The following is a 14,360-nucleotide window of genomic DNA, read 5'->3' as shown; positions in this document are numbered from 1 at the left end:
TACCCAACAAACATGAACATGTCAATATACAAAGAGGAACAAAAAGGATTATATATGATACTGTGAATTTCTGTTAGTTAGTTTTGTAAAAGTCTATATTAAATTTTGAAAGGTAGCAACAAAGTTGTCTTGTTCATTTGTGTTCCCTTCTGAACTTCTTTTCATATGCATTTATGTATGCATATATGTGCATAGATGTACACATGCATATTATATATATATAATAAATATATATATGCATGCATATGCATGTAGGGCAGTTAGGTGGTGAAGTAGATAGAGTGCTGCATCTGAAATCAGGAAGGCTCATCTTTCTGAGTTCAAATCCAGCCTCAGACACTTACTAGCAGTGTGATCTTGGGCAAGTCACTTAATCCTGTTTGCCTCAGTTTCCTCATCTGTAAAATGAGGTGGAGAAGGAAATAGCAAAACATTCCAGTATCTTTGCCAAGAAAACCCCACATGGGGTCACAAAGAGTTGGACATAACTGAAAAGTGAATGAACAACACACAGACATACACACAAATATACACATATATTGTGTTGTATTGTTTTATTAATGGGCTTTTTTAAAATATAGAACACTTCACTTATTGCATGTCATCCTTGCACAGTGGCTATGCTAATTGTCTGTTTCATTCCAATTTTAGTTATATATTATTGAAGCAAACATCTCCATTGCTTGCAGCAGAAATTCATCCACTTGAAAAGCGTACTTTTACCAGGACTACCTGGGCACATTAAAAGCTTCCCTAGTGGGAGGTTGGATAAAAAGAAGTAAGAAAAAAATCTAATTTTAAAATAGAAAGGTGCAAATCATGTTCTGTTAAGGTAAAACAAAATTCTTCTTCACCAATCTTGAAAAAAAAAGATTAAAAGAAAAGGGGATGATAAAGTTTAATTATATGCAAGAAAGCAACAAAACATTAAAGGAGTTGTTTTCAGTCCTTCACACAAGTACCCAAAGTAATAACTAAACTTTTAAAAGGACATTTTGGTTCTTAAAATTTTAATGCCTTTTTTAATGCAGCAGTTAATTGGACAGTGTAATGGTGCACAAAGGGAATGAGTGGAATTGCCTGTAGTAAAGATATTCCAAGTAATAGTGAGATAGACAGCTCATAGGAAACCTATAAAAACATAGATGAAGATATTTCTCAGACCAAACCCTAAAGCATCATCATAGTGCATGGTTCTATATAGATACTATGTAAAATAATAATAATATTAATAATAATACAGAGATAATAGTGTCCTTTAGAAGCTCAAAATTTTAAATGGATACCCTCGTGCAATTTTTTTAAGAGAGCAAAATAGCACCTTTAAAACTATGCATGAATAATTAACCGAGTAAATGTTTAATCAGAGTTTTAATTAGCACAGAGCAATCAGGACTCTGCTTTGTGCCTAACATATGTGTGGGGTGCAGGGGTAGGGGATAGGCACTTCTTTCCCTCGGATTCATTTTCCTACAGCCACTAGTGAAAGAACCCCTTTTTAGCTCCTTGGCCTGCTACCACCACGCAAGCGTCGCATTATCTCGGAACATCAACAGATGGGGCAGATTCCCCATGTTATGCCACTAAACTTGGGGAGCCACACCACACGGGACATCCAGGATCATAGGCAGACACTGCAGCGAAGTGATGGCAGCACGCCAGCCTCAGCCTGTGTCTTTGCCTCCCCACCCTTGCTCTCAACTTGTCCTAGATGCCAAATATCCTAATTATGACTCTTTTAAAATTGCTTACTGAATTGACTTGAACTACATAGCATCGTCTGCAGGTCAATTGAAAGTCTGCTTCAGGGTGAAATACATAGACATGTGCATACTCAAAGGGAAGGAGAACAAACATTTATATGGTGCCTACTATGTAGCAGGCACCTTACAAATCATCTCATTGGATCCTCACAACAATGTATTTTACAGTTGAGGAAACTGAGACAAATAGAGGTTAAAGGCCTTGCCAAGGGTCATACAGCTAGCAAGTGTCTGAGGCTGGATTTGAACTCAAGGCCATCTAACGTGGCATAGCGGGAAAAGAGAGCAGGGAAAGTAGCCATAAGTCTCTATATGAATCAATGGATTCGTTCTTTTCATTTTTAATGATATTTCTTGTTTTTACATCTTCACCTCCAAATACATCCATTTCCTCTCCCACACTAAACAAGCTATTCTTTGGAACAAATGCAATAGGAAAAGAAAGCAAAAAAGTTCAATGAAACTAACAATTCCATCAAACAAGTCTGATAGCACAAGGTTCTACATTCATAGCTCTATGCCCCCTCTGCAAAGGCAAAAAGGCCCAACTTCTCATCTCTTCTTCAGGGTTCAAGGTTATCCCACTTCCATAACATTCCATTTTGTTTTGTTTTATTGTTACTATTGTTCTTTCCCTATACATTGTTGCAATTATTGCGTATATTGTTTTCCTTCTTTTTACTTGGTTCACACAGAGGGCCACCTATGTTTCTCTGACTTCTCCATTTTTACAATTTCTTACATTCATGAGATAATATTCCATTATATGAAGATACCTCAATTTGTTTAGCCATTTATTGTACCAGCAGTGGCAAAATACACGATGAAGTAATGAACACAAAAAGACAAAGACATGGGGCTAGGCGAGTCACATAGTCATGCTATAGACTGATTTTAATGAAGTTACTGACAGTACTTTATATAGGTTAATTGCTGAGTTATCTGGACTCCAAAGAAGAGTACAGTAAAGCATTGGTTAAGTTTTTTATCTCCTTGTTCCTAGGAGTGAGACATTATTTTTACTCAAGGCTAACCAAATTGAGACATTTATGTTCTCTCGCATATAGATAACCAGACTGAAATATTTCTGTCATCACCCATGTGGGCAATCAGCTACAAAGGCAGGTTTTCTTTGCCAAGTCTTTTTATCCTAAAACTGGCCTTGCCGTGCACAGGTCCATTTTCAACTGACCCTGCCTTGCAGAGGTCTAAGAGGCCTAAACAAGATATAACTGGCTCCCCACAATTTATCAGTTGTTGAACATCTGTTTTGTTTCCAATTTTTTTGAGGGGGGAAGGCAGGGCAATTGGGGTTAAGTGACTTGCCCAAGGTCACACAGTAAGTGTGTCAAGTGTCTGAGACTGGATTTGAACTCAGGTCCTCCTGACTCCAGGGCCGGTGCTCTACTCACTGCACCCAATATTTTTCTACCACAAAAAGTAACTATGAATGTTCTGATGCATATGGCATGTTTCTCTGCCTTCAAACTCCTTGGAGTATATATCTAGCAATGAGATCTCTAGGTCACAAGGTAGGGACATTCTGGTCACTTTCTTGGCATGGTTCCAAATTGATTCCCAGAAAGATTGGACATTTGTAAATCTCAACTCTGCCAAAATTGCATTAGTGTACCTGTCTTCCTGTAATCCTTATAATATTGACTATTCACATCTTTTATCCTCTTTGTCATTTTGCTGGGTGTGAGGTGAAAGTCTGCAGTTGCTTTGATTTGCATTTCTCTCATTATTAGTTGAGGCAGCTAGATGATGTGGTGTATAGAGTTCTGGGCCTGAAATCAGGAAGACCTGAGTACAAGTATAGCCTCAGATGCTTACAAGCTGTTTGCCCTAGTTTTCTCATCTGTAAAATGAACTGGAGAAGGAAATGGCAAAGCATTCCAGTATCCCTGCCAAGAAAACCCCAAATGGGGTCACAAAGATTTGGATACAACTGAAATGACTGAACAACAATTATTAGTGATTTGCAGTAATCTTTCATATTATTAATAATAATTTGCAAGAACTATTTGTTTATATCTTTTAACCATTTAGTCATTTGAGAAATGACTTTTGGCCATACATATTTGTGTTAGTGTTTCTCTCTCTCTCTCTCTCTCTCTCTCTCTCTCTCTCTCTCTCTCTCAAAATATATATGTGTGTATCTGAGTTATTTGACACAAATATTTTTCCCTTGCCAATTGTCTGTTTCCCTTCTTATACTAGTTGCATTGATTTTGTTTATGCAGAAGTTTTTCAATTTCATGTAATTGAAATGATGTTTTAATTTTTGTAATCACTCCTGTCCCATGCTTGCTTAATAATTTTACCCCTAACCATACATAGCTTTGCATATTTTCCCCATTCAGCCAATCTCTGAAAGAGATTGCTGATAGATGAGATATTGGGCAGGACCCCACCCAACTAGAAGACCTTATAAATAGAATCCAGTATAGGTAAGTTCTTGCCCTTGGGATATAAGTCCATGTCCTTTGAACCTTCCATTAGAATTTAAGGGGGCAGATTATGAAGGAGAAAACAAACCAGAGTGGTCTGGGTAGAGATGGATTCTTTTGTCCAGATTACTAGAGGCAACTGAGTCTTATGATCAAGTCAAGTTCTCAGCAAGAGGAAATAAAGACTTTTAGCCCACCTACTCATTAATATATCTACTCCCTCATTGATTGTTCACCAATCAGTGTCTATCTCTACCTATCGGGGCATCCACTTTTCCAAAGGTATTTAAGCATTCGATGATCTCTGGGTTTTGTCTTTAGTTGTCAAGAGAGACCAATGATCATCAATTTATTGATTATTACCTAGCCTAATTAGTAAATTATTAATTACCAATAAATTCTGTCTCTTGAGATTATCATTGTCACAGCATTAGCACAATGAGATAATTACTTTATAAGCAGAGCTTAACTTTAATAACTTCCAGCAATAACAAAATGCATTTAGTCAGAAAAAACACAAACACAAAGAGAAATGAATGCTGCTAAAGTTCGTGAAAGGGAGGGGATACATACATACGTACTTATACATATAAAACAGGGACATAGGTAGAGGCTATAATTTTCAGGGAAAATACCTAAGGGAAAGACAGAACAAATAGAACAATGAAGATAAATGTCCCAGGGTTCTTTGGGACATTTTGAAGGAATATGTTAAAATTCCTGATTATGTGAAGAGGCAGAGACAGAAAACCTCATTCCTTAAGGGCAGCAAGCCTCCCCTGAATCCACTCTCTCAAATGGCTCTCCCTTCAATTCCTCCCTCTAACTCAGTAGTTTAAAACGTTCCCCTTAAATAATTTTTATAGCCAGTGTCTCTGATAAAGGCCTCATTTCTAAAATATATAGAGAACTGAGTCCAATTTATAAGAATACAAGTTATTCCCCAATTGATAAATAGTCAAAGGATATGAATAAGCAGTTTGCAGATGAAGCCATTAAAGCTATCTATAGTCACACAAAAAAAATGTTCTAAATCATTATTGATAAGAGAAATGCAAATTAAAAGAACTCTGAGTTACCATGTCACACCTATCAGATTGGCTAACATGACAAAAGAGAAAAATGATGAACGTTGGAGAAGATTTGGAAACAATGGAATACTAATGCATCATTGCTGGAGTTGTGAACTGATCCAATCATTCTAGAGAACAATTTGGGTCTATGCCCAAAGGACTATGAAACTGTGAATGCCCTTTGATCCAGCAATAGCACTACTAGGTCTGTATCCCAAAGAGATCATAAAAAAGGGAAAAGGACCCACATGTACAAAAATATTTACAGCAGCTCTTTCTGTGGTGGCAAGGATGGGTTAAAGAGGGAGAAATACATATACATTTAAAAGAGTGTAAGAGTCTTCTAAGTTTAAAAAAGAAATAAAACTCTAAGGGGAAGAGAAAAGGGAGGGAGGGGGAACATTTGGAACTGAAAATCTTATAAAAGTGAATGTTGAAAACTAAAAATTAATTAATTAAACTTTAAAAACATAAAATGCTTCTGTTAACTGTAATTATACAAATATAAAAGATATTACAACTCTGCTTTCCCATGGCAAGAAGGTGATAGACATAATTTGTTGCAATATTGTTTTGCTCCTGCCCAGTCACTTGGCCTTGTGAACATTCCAGTCTTTATCAATTATAGTTTCTCATTCACAACTCTTTTCTAACTCAAATTTGATAAATCGCAGGGTCACTACTTAGTTGTTTTTTTTTGTTTGTTTGTTTTTAGTATAAATAACTTACACTGATAAAACACTTCAATTACAAAACTACTTTTTAAGGAGGAGAGGATTCTGGGAAGATGGCAGACTAAGTCAAAAAATTTCAAGCTCTCAAGATTTTCCTACACAAAAGAGATAAAATAGCACCTCTGGGCAAATAGAGCCATGAAAACAAATAAGAGTAGGGATAGAACAAGGGTCCTCTTGGGACAAATGGAGAAGACCCAAAGAAAAATCCCAGGACTACATTTCCACCCTGTGAAGGATAAACACCTCCAGGCTAGGGTTGGCTTTAACCAACAAGAGACAAGCCCCTTAAACAACAAGTGGCAAGTCCTGGGGTTAGCTGGGTTGGGAGGCTGCCTCCCCCTGGCCACCAGAACTTTTACCCTCAGGACAGTGAGGAGAGTCTGACCTGGAGAAGATCGAGGGAACCTCTGCTGGCAAGGAAAGCCAAACCCAGCTGTGCTTTGGAGACCATCGGGAGCTAAAAGTTACCAACACATGCCCGGTGAGTGCAGAAGCAGTGGGATTGGGACTTCTCTGAGTGTGGACGCTTACAGTAGGCTGGAGGTCTTGGTTTGAGTTCATGGTCAGAGGGGAGAACTGACGAGGATCACAGGCCACTGGCACCACTCCCATATCCCAGGACTAAAGATGATTATAAAAACTAAACTATCACCAAAAAAAAATGCAAATCAAAGGAGAAAGAATCCAACCACAGAGAGCTACTATGGGAATAGAGAAGACCAACTAGGGTTGGTATTCAGAGGAAGATACTGAAGCAAAGAAAGCCTTTTCTACCCCACAGAGTAATGTCAATTGGTCACCGGGCCAAAAGAATTAATTGAAGAACTTAAAATAGACTTTAAAAATCAAATGAGAGAGATTGAGGAAAATTTTAAAAGAAAGATAAGAATAATACAAGAAAAACAAGAAGATTATGACAACAAAGTCAACCAATTAGAAAAGGAGATCCAGAATCAAAGAGGTGTACAAAAGGGTGTTTAGATTTAGGGCACTGGGAGGATAAGGGAGGGATTGCTGGAGTGAGGATAGGTTAAGTAATAGGAGGGTAAGGTAGCAGGTAGAAAAGTAAAATAAAGGAGTTAGGTAAGATAGGAAAAAAGAGATATGCACAAACAAAAACAAAATTAGGAGGAGAATCTCTTAGGAAAAGTATATGTTTATAGTATGTATATATGTATGCATGTGTTTATATGTATACATGCATGTATATATCACTACCTATATATAAATATATCCATGCTCAATTGTAGCCTTGGGGTGGTGGGTAGGAGAGAGGAAGGGGAAAAAAAAACAAAGTAAAAGGTATACAGCAGAGAACAAAAGAAAACCTACAAGGAAGCAAAGAAAAGATGGATAGCTTTCAACTTAACACACGGTGTTTCATATATAGACTTTCTTGAAATGATAAGTTATTGCTATATATTTTGAATCCTCTCCTATGTTCTGTTGTGCACATAACATTTGTGTTCTTTTCTCATTTTAGATTTATTTATATTTCTCTTTCTTATACTTATACACATATAACATGTATTATTAAATACATAATAAATGCTTATTATGTATTTAAATTTTAATATTTGTCCAAAGTAAATTTTTTTTAAAAACACCCTTTAAGGTAGTTGGTATAAAGATTATCTCCATTTTGCAGATAAGGAAAACAGAGATCAGTGAATTTGGGATCTACCCAGTGTCCCGTAACTAGTAAGCAGCCTCTTTACTCATAGCCCAGTGTTCTTAGGTCACAAGAGTTCACCGTGTTAATAAGCAACCCCAAAAGGACATCCTGATTAAACCTTACTTGGAGTTATGTTCAGGTCTGGGTAGTGAGCTTTAGGAAGGTCTATGACTAGCTGGAGCAGATACCTTAAGAGTAAATGCTGAAAAATGCTAAAAGAATTGGACACCATGTCCCATGAGGACTAATAAAACAAGAGACATTCACCTTAGAGAGGAGAAGGCTTGGGAGAGAAATGATTGGTATTAGAAAGATTCTTGTATGGAAGAGAGCTTTGCTTTGTTCTAGTTAGTCCCAGAGGGCAAATAGAAGAAATAGATGGAATCAATCAATATTAATCTTGAAAAGAGCCAAATTTCACTTACAGGGATAAAAAAAAATTCCTAACAATCGGAGTGCCCAAAAGAGAGATTTGTTGCCTCAAGATATGGCAGGTTCCTCACCCTTCCCCCAATAGAGCTCTTTAAGCAAAGGGTAGATGACTATTTGTTATCATTGGTGTAAAGGATATTGGACTTCTGAAGTCTTTTTCCAACTCCAAAGTTCTTTAATTTTATGAAGATCATGTAAAGCTGGAAAAAGAAGTGGGCTGGTCATGTAGTGAAAGTGAAATATGTAAGATGGATAGCTAACATACTGCATTGGTTTCTCTAAAATTTAAAATAATAACAGTAATAATCGTAGCTTACGACTCAACTAATACTTCTTGAACATCCTTTGTAACATTAAGAAGTTTGCAATGTACTTCACATGTTTTCTCATTTCATCTCTGCAAACACCCTGTCAGGTAAGGTGCTGTTATTATCCCCATTCTTAGGAAACTGAGGCTAAAAGGGATTATGTTGCTTGCCCAGGTGTTACCTCAGAACTTCTAAACAGGAGGAATCTTCTAGAGATGATTTTATGGAAAGACAAGGATAAGAATCAAACAGGATATAAGATTTGTAGGAGTTATAGTCTATACTAGTAGAAAAAGCATCCATGTTGATGATACCATGCTTTGCACATAGCAATCACTTAATAAATATTCATTCATTCATTCATTCATTCATCTAAGTAACTATCCAGGAAATCACAAAAGTAAAACATTCTCTGAATGACAGAGCACTGAGAATCACAAGATTTAATACAGGCCTGAATTTATAACAAACAGTACTGTAGCTTGTCCATTTCCCTTTCCTGCTGATCCTAGCTAAACATTCAGAAGGTACTTACCAAACTGTCTTCCCCACTCTTGGTATGCAACCCTCTTTTGATGACTGTGAGCTTCAGGAATAAAATTCAGTAGGAGGGTTGAGCTAAAACTCAGAATATATTTGCAGAAATTCCACTGGGCAAGCATTCAGAGAGAGTTCAAGAATCCCATAGTATGGTCTCCTACTAGTGTGACTATTGGAGATTCTTTGGTGTCATTTTTTAATATCTCTACTTAACATTAGAGGGCAGGGTATGTAAATTTGTAATTAACATTGGGAGAGCTCCAACAAGGATACCGAGGTTGCCCCAATTCTCCTACTCTTCCGTTTTACAGAGCAATGTCTTAAATCAAGTTCAAGGATTCCAACTTGTCTGAGATCACTAACAATTCACTCTAGCCAGATACTCTTCCCTCCCTTACCCCTAGCTCACTCTCAAAGCTATTCCAATCCCATACTGTGTGCCTTGACCTCAAGATTGACTCCACTCTGAGGCTGACTCCATAACTGACAAATCCTCATCTGGAACTGCCACATCAGAAGTCCCAGCCACATCGTTCATTTCCCTCCCAGCTCAACTCTGCAATTTGTTCCGCTTCTACATCTGCTACCTTCCTCCAGCTTAAATGCCCCACTTCCTTTTCACTTCCCCCTAATGTATTACCTTCTCCCACTGAAAACTCCCTGAGGGTAGCAAACATTCTGTTTTTGTATCCCCAACACTTAACACCTGGCACATAGTAAACATTTAATAAATGCTTTATCAATCAGCCTACCCATCTATCTATCTATCTACCTACCTACCTACCTACCTATCTAGTAAATAAGGTTGACATTTGTTTTTTCACCCACATAGCACAGGTTATGCAAGATATCAAGGAAAGAAGTGTAGAAAGAAGCTTTTGAGAGGCAATCTATTAGGAAGCATGTTGTTGTTGAGTGGTTTCAGTCATGTCCAACTCTTTGTGACCCCTTTTGGGGCTTTCTTGGAAAAAATACTGGAGTGGTTTGCCATTTCCTTCTCCAGCTTATTTTACAGATGAGGAAAGTGAGGCGAGGTGGAGTTAAATGACTTGCCCAGGGTCACACAGCTAGTAATTTGAACTCAAGTCTTCCTGACTTCAGATCTAGCTGCTGCACACCCAGCTGCCCATTAAGAAGCATATTTACCATATAATCTTAGAACTGGAAACAATCCCCACCTTTATTATACATTTCTTCTTCCTTTCTTCAAACATATCTTCATTCAAACTCTCTCAGATCAAAATGTCTGCTTTAAGGATATCCAGGAAAGAAATTCAATAACCTCTCTTATGTAACTACTTTCAGTGTCAACCATCAGCGGAAGGGAGCTCTTCCTTAAGCCCTCCACTTATTCTAAGTTCAATTCTTCTTCTTATGTCTCCTGTTAAAATTGAATATTAGATGTTCCTCACATCAGGTGTTCAACACATCAGGTGTCCACCACATCAGGTATCCACCACTTCTATAACCTATAAGATAATCTTATGTATTTGAACCCACCAGTGAAAGACCTTCAGTTGAGTGACAAAGAGGCATGGCTAGTATGCTGCTGCCCTCAGAAAAATATGTGATTTAAACTGAATTCCTCTCAATTCCGTGAGAGGAGTCATGAGTTGGTGAGGCCTCTGTGCTGTTCTCTTACTGTCCTCTGAGGTATTTTCCTAACCTTGCTCCAGCAAAACTTTGCTTCTCCCAGTACCCCAATTTGGAAGCTTTTACAATTGGAATATGATTATTTTTTTCTTTCCCAGCTCACTGGACCTGTTACATCTATTGTCCTCTGACTCTCAACCCTAGGTTATAACCATTCAGGTCTGTGCTAGAGCCAGCTCAACTGTTAAATGTTCAGCGTCAGCATTTACACCTTAGAAATCAGCAAAGACTACAAAGCAGGGCTTGATTTATCGTTCTGTTGATTGTCTAGACTTAAAGTGATGGTGAAAAATGTTAATAATGCAAATTAAACTTGAATCTGTCCTGTGTACTTCTTTCCCATGAGAAATAGTTGTGAAATATTTACCAGCATATTCCTGCCATCATGCCCATTATCCCGAGGCCACCAATCCCCTTCTACCCTGTTTGTGTAACAAGGGCAGGTCAAAGGCAAGAGATGGCATTGTTGAGCTAACAATCAATAATCCCAGTAATGGGAAGAGCTCATCTCTGTCTCTTAGCTCACTCAGTTTGTTCCCTTGGCCCCTATTACACTTATGGTTAGTTCAGCTGAGTTTGAAAATGCAAATTTGTTCCAATGTGATTGATGTACTAGGGAACAATTTGAGCATAATGTGAATTTCATGTTTGCTTATGCACAATTTCTAACTTGAGAAATAGGGAGCATGCAAAAAAATGCACCATTTCACAATAACTCACAACTGCACCCTTCTGACATCCACTTCCACAAGCACACCAGGTTATTTTTCAAGGTAAAGTGCCACATTTATTGTATGTCTTCTGCTAGAGTGGGAGCTATGGAGGGCTGGTCCAAATCTCGCACTCCATTCTCCATCTGATCTTCTTCCATGCCTACTTCTGGGAGTTGCTACCCACTAAGGCTCCTCTCTCACCCATACCCATTGACTTTGTCAGCCTGGCATTGTGGGAACTGGGAAGCAGATCAAATAGCAGCCTGAGACCACAGGTGCTGTCACTCTATAGTGCAGTATTTCTATATTTCTTAACTACTTAACATGTATAAAATTGTGCTGTCATTTTTAATAGGTTCCTCTTTTTGTAATATGTCACAGGTAAAGCCTTTGAGTGCTGTGCCCTTAACTTCATCTTCCTGTGTTTTTTATAATTGAATAATTTTGCACAGTGTGGTGATTTTTAGGAATGTGAGTGTCTGTTATAGTACAACTTACTGTAACTAGTGGCTTGGAGCCTATTGATCACCTGCTAATTCTCAGCATATTCCCTTCCCCCCAAAGACACACACACACACACACACACACACACACACACACACACACACAAACACCATCCCAATACAGGGAAGAGGTGCAGGACATTAGTAATAATAGTGGCAGTAATAATAGCATTTGTAAAGTGCTTTAAGAATTACAAAGCACTTTGCATATGTTATATTATTTAGTCTTCATAAAAACCCTGTTGCTGTATTCTGTCATTATGTTCATTTTGCAGATGAGGAAGGAAACAGCCTCAGAGAGGTTAAGTGACCTTCTCAGGGTCGTACAGCTAAGCTAAGTAAGTGTCTGAGACAGGAGTTAAAGTCAGGTCCACAAGACTCCAATCCAACATTATTCACTGCCCCACCTAGCTTTTACAAACCCTCTCTGCCACTGTTAGATAATTTCTAAGAGATTTTAAAGAGTTAAATATGACCTTGGTTCTCTAGGCATTCAAAGAATCTATTGACTGAAATCTGAGCTGGGCACTTGTACAATGAAGTGCACTGATTTAAACTAATGAAAATTTACTTTCTTCCTCTTTTCTCTCCTGAATAACCTTTCTCTAACCATCTATTCTTTTTCTGGCAGATAGAATTGTTTCCCTTTAAAGACCTATTAGAACCCTTGAATGTGTCCTTTGCTCTACCTAAAAATCTACTGATTTGAAATGGTACCTCTTTGGATAGCATCTTTATTTATTTCTTCATTTATTTGGTAATATAATTCATCAGAAAAGCTGCAGTGAAAGAAATCATGAGTTACAGCTAAACAGTTTAGAGTTAGGTTTTTTTCACCTCTAATCCTCTAGGTTTAAAGTGGGGGTGGGGGAGGGGACCCAATGAGCATGCTAGAGAATAAAGAGTGGAAATAAATCCACTAGAGTCCAAGTAAAATGAATTTTAGGAAGGTTGATTATTTTTAATGTTATAGTTCATGAAAATGGACGTAAATAAACCTGGATGAAACTCTTCTATTCTAGGTCCTTATCCAACATTCTAACTTTGAAATCTTTACCTTGGGAACTATAAAACATAAAACTGAAACTCCCCCTTCATGTAAGTGGTTGGCTCTGTTGCCCATGGAGTACCCGAATCTGCCACAATGCAGCACATTATACTTGTCAGGAAAACCTGAGTTCAGATCCTACCTCAGATACTTACAAGCTATTCACATGATTCTGAGCAAGTCACTCAACCTCTCTCAGCCTCAGTTTCTTTAATTGTAACATGGGGGTAATAAGAGAATCCTCTTCATAAAGATGAAATGAAAATCAAATGAGGTAATATACATAAAATGCTTTGCAAACCTTAAAGAAATCTATGTTAGCTGTGATTAGAGTTATCATGCATAAGCCAATACAGAAACCATAGGATTTGTGGAGAGTGCCTGCCCCTAGACTCCATGCCTTGCTAGATGCCACTGAAAACATTGTCTTTACAATTCCAAAAAACTCATGATGGAAAATGCTATCCATATCCAGAGAAAGAACTATAAAGTCTGAACACAAATCAAAGCATATTGTTTTCACTTTTGGGGGTTTTGTTGGGTTTTTCCCCCATGTTTTTTTTTCCCTTTTGTTCTGTTTCACTAATGTGTAAACATGTTTAACATGATTGCACATGTATAACCTATTGGATTGCTTGCTGTCTTAGAGAAGAGGGAATGGGGGGAGGAAAGGAGAAAAATTTGGAACTCAAAATCTTATTAACAAATGAATGTTGAAAACTATCTTTACATATAATTTGAAAAAATAAAATACTATTTACCAAAAAAAAAGGCTGTCTTTACTCTGAGATCAGAACTTGACTTTGCAACTGATGCTTCTGTGTTCAAGGGATGGGAGGGTCAAGTAGAACATGGCACCTTCTATTGTTGCATTGAGGTAGTATGACACAGAACAGAATCCCAATCTATTCTCATAATCATAGACAAATTGATAAGTCTATAAACCAGTTGGACCATTAGAATAAGCTATTTCAGACTACTCAATTACCAGTCAGTTTACTAGCAGTTTTAAGTGCCTACTGAAATGCAAAAGACAGTCCCTGCCCTCAAGGAACTCACAATATAATGAGGAGAAAACATTCAAACTATCTTACAAGCAAGTTCCATAGAGGATAAATAGGAAATAGTCCACAAAGGAAAGGCAATCATCTACAGGTAGTTAGTAAGCATTTCTCCGTGTACAAAGCTTTGATTTTTTTTGTTTTGTTTTGGGTTAAGTGACTTGCCTAGGGTCACACAGCTCATAAGTATCTAAGGTTGGATTTGAACTCAGGTCCTCCTGACTCAAGTGCTCTATCCACTGAACCAGCTGGTACCCTCTTACTGATTGATTTTCAAGTAATTTAAAATCAAGAAACCCCACTGTAACATCATTACATTTGTAACACTGTTTTAATTGAACTATTGTCCCTTTAATGTTTTCCTTATGTCGTGTGTTTTTAAAACAATTAATGACAATATG

The 14,360-nt window shown here is 37.6% G+C and overlaps 1 pseudogene; it reads right to left on the bottom strand.

The window, feature by feature from the left end:
- Positions 1–571: 571 nt before the first annotated feature.
- Positions 572–672, bottom strand: LOC118852455 (annotated as a pseudogene).
- Between the last annotated feature and the right edge of the window lie 13,688 nt (positions 673–14,360).

The sequence above is a fragment of the Trichosurus vulpecula genome, chromosome 5, assembly GCF_011100635.1.
Source record: "Trichosurus vulpecula isolate mTriVul1 chromosome 5, mTriVul1.pri, whole genome shotgun sequence".
NCBI lineage: Eukaryota > Metazoa > Chordata > Mammalia > Diprotodontia > Phalangeridae > Trichosurus > Trichosurus vulpecula.
Note: the sequence above shows the minus strand (reverse complement) of the source record. Positions and strands in the feature narration are given on the sequence as shown.